We start from the raw sequence: 3,211 nt of genomic DNA, 5'->3' as shown, positions 1-3,211 counted from the left end.
TTCCAGAGTCCTCACCTCTCCAGTTCTGTCCATCTGTTTTTCCCATAGATAAGAATGATGTAATGTGACGTCATCAGAATCTCTCACCTCTCCAGTGAGACGGAAGAGGATCTCTAGGGTGAGGTGTAACATCCTCTCCGCCATCTTGTCTCTGTCCATATCCATCCCTGATGGGTAAATCAGGAAAATTCTCTTCTGTAGAAGATCTTCCCTGAGAGGATCCGATATTGTAGAGACCTGAATGAGAAGAAGATGATCCGATGTAACATCATAAGAATCCTGTGTAATAATACAATTACTGGAGATAATAAGGGAAACATATGAGGAGATTTATTATTTTACAGGGTTTAGTTTTCTTCCCTGACATCTACTAATAAAACCTATATATTTAGGCCACAGACAACAAGCAGTTTCCTCCTCGGAGTCGGCAGCTGAACACGTTCCTCATAGACTCATCTTCCATAACGCTAATTCTCGTCTCATTACCGACACTGGAATCGGCATTAGCGATACTGCAGGAGATATTCATTACACGCGACATGAGAAATAACTCCTTCATGATGAGGACGACATCTCCATCTTCTACTACGGCTCTAGAGACAGATTTGGCCAGAGTCGGTCACTGCCTCCATCCCCACCGGCCGTCTATATGAAGGTTTCCCGTCTTCCCCGCACTGGAATCTTCTGTCATGTTAGATAGACCAGAAAAAGCCATACACCTGACAAATGCTATTGAGAACTCTGCTATTAGAAGTGGAAAGGAAGAACAAAGACAAAAGAATCTAAATAATAAAAATATTGGAGAAAGAGAAACCAATCACAAACTAAAATGTTTCTATACAAAGCATGGGCAACAAACAAGGAGAATTGGAACTACTAACACAGGAAAAGAAATATGATGTCATTGGAATCACTGACACTTGGTGGGACAATACACATGATTGGAATACAAGACTAGAAGGATCCAACTTATTTGCAAGAAACAGACTTGTTAAACGAGGAGGAGGTGTCACATTGTATGTTAGAAACGCGTATATCTGCACAGAGATTGAAGCTTCAGAGACTGGGAGTTCTGTGGAAACTGTTTGGGTAAGAATACAAGTACAGAACAATGGAAAGGACACCATTGTAGGCATTTACTACAGGCCGCCTGTTCAAGCTGAAGATATGGATGAACTCTTTATGCATCAAATGGCCAAGTTCTCCAAAAAAATAGGTATTAGACCTACCGGTAATGATGTTTCCAGGAGTCCATCCTGACAGCACCATGGAGGACGTCCTCCTCCTTACAGGGACAGGAAAGCACACGAGAGGTTAAAAGCCCATGTCCCACCCCCTTTCCCTCAGTGATTTGACAAGTACCACAAGGTGGATGATACTAGAAACGGTTTAATGAAACGATCATATTACAGCATATGACATGACATAATACATTGTAGTATAACACAACCGGGAGGGAACTACCCGTGCTGACAGGATGGACTCCTGGAAACATCATTACCGGTAGGTCTAATACCTATTTTCCAGGACGTCCACCTGACAGCACCATGGAGAGTACCAAAGCACCTCCTCAGGGTGGGATTACCGCCTGGAGAACTTTCCTCCCAAATGCGGTTTGTTGACCAGCTAACACATCTAGCTTGTAGTGTTTGCAGAAGGTATTAAGACTAGCCCAGGTTGCCGCTCGACAGATCTGATCAACTGACGCCCCTGCTCGGCCCATGAGGCCGATACCGCCCTCGTAGAGTGGGCTTTTATGGAGTCTGGCGGGCTGGCGCCTTCAGCTTGGTAGGCATCCGAGATTACTGAGGTAATCCAACGCGCGATGGACGCCTTAGAGGCCTTCTTCCCCTTATTCTTACCCCCAAAGAGGACAAACAGGTTTGGGTCGACGTGCCAACTATTGGTGGCCTCTAAGTAGCCTATAACTGCGCGCCTCACGTCTAGCGAGTGGAGCCGCTGCTCCTTCTTATTTCGGGGGTTATCGCAGAAAGAGGGTAACACTACCTCCTGGTTCAGATTTTTTGTAGAGGCTACCTTCGGGGTAAATGCCGGGTCTAATCTTAGGATTATACGGTCCTCTCTTATCTGGAGGTATGGGTCCTTAGTGGATAGGGCCTGGATCTCCCCTATTCTTTTGGCCGTGGTAATGGCTACTAGGAAGGCCGTTTTACGAGTGAGAGCAGGGATGGTTATCTTCTCACTAAGGGCGAAAGTGTCTGAGCAGAGGAACCGAAGTACCAGGCCCAGGTCCCATGGCGGGGTGAGCTGCCTGATCGTGGGGCGCAGGCGCTGTGTGGCTCTTATAAACCTTATTACCCAGGGATGTGCAGCTAACTGGTAATCGAAGAAGGCGCTCAAAGCTGAAACCTGGACTTTTAGAGTGCTGGGCCTGAGGCCTCTGTTAAAACCTGCCTGCAGGAACCCTAGTATGTTAGGGAGATCAGGGGTGCCTGCCACGAGCTCGGACCTGCCCCCCTCCAGACAGAATTTTTTCCATATCTTCCGATAAATTGCCGACGTTACCGGCTTCCTACTGGCCTGAAGGGTGGAGATGACCTGATCCGACAGTCCTTTTGCCTTCAGGATGTCCCTCTCAGGATCCAAGCCGATACATGGAGTCTTGCTGGGTCTGGGTGGTGGATCGGGCCCTGGTGGATGATGTTCTTCCACGGGGGTAATTCGACAGGGCCTTCTACTGCCATGGCTCCTAGAAGGGGAAACCAGCTTCTCCTCGGCCAGTACGGCACTATCACCATCACTCTTGCATGGTCTTCGCGTATCTTCCTGAGCACTGCCGGTATGAGGGCCAGTGGTGGGAATGCATAAGAGAGGGATTCTCCCCAAGTCTGACTCAGGGCGTCTACGCCTTCTGGATGGTCCATCGGATTTAGGGAGTAGAATCTGGGAACCTTCGAGTTCTTCCGGCTTGCGAAAAGATCTATACTGGGGGTCCCCCAGCGCTGACAAAGCTGGTCGAAGATCTCTATGTTCAACTCCCACTCCGTCGGGTGGATCTGTTGTCTGCTCAGGTAGTCTGCCACTTCGTTTTGGGAACCTTCTAGGTGTACCGCGGTCACGGATCGGACTGTTCGTTCTGCCCACGTGAATATCTTTTCCGCCAGTGCCTGTAGCGGTTGATGTCTGGTTCCTCCCTGGTGTTTCAGGAATGCCACTGTTGTTATATTGTCGGATAATATGCGGACATGAC

Source organism: Dendrobates tinctorius, unplaced genomic scaffold, assembly GCF_039654945.1.
Source record: "Dendrobates tinctorius isolate UK_male_01 unplaced genomic scaffold, ASM3965494v1 ptg000322l, whole genome shotgun sequence".
NCBI lineage: Eukaryota > Metazoa > Chordata > Amphibia > Anura > Dendrobatidae > Dendrobates > Dendrobates tinctorius.
Note: the sequence above shows the minus strand (reverse complement) of the source record.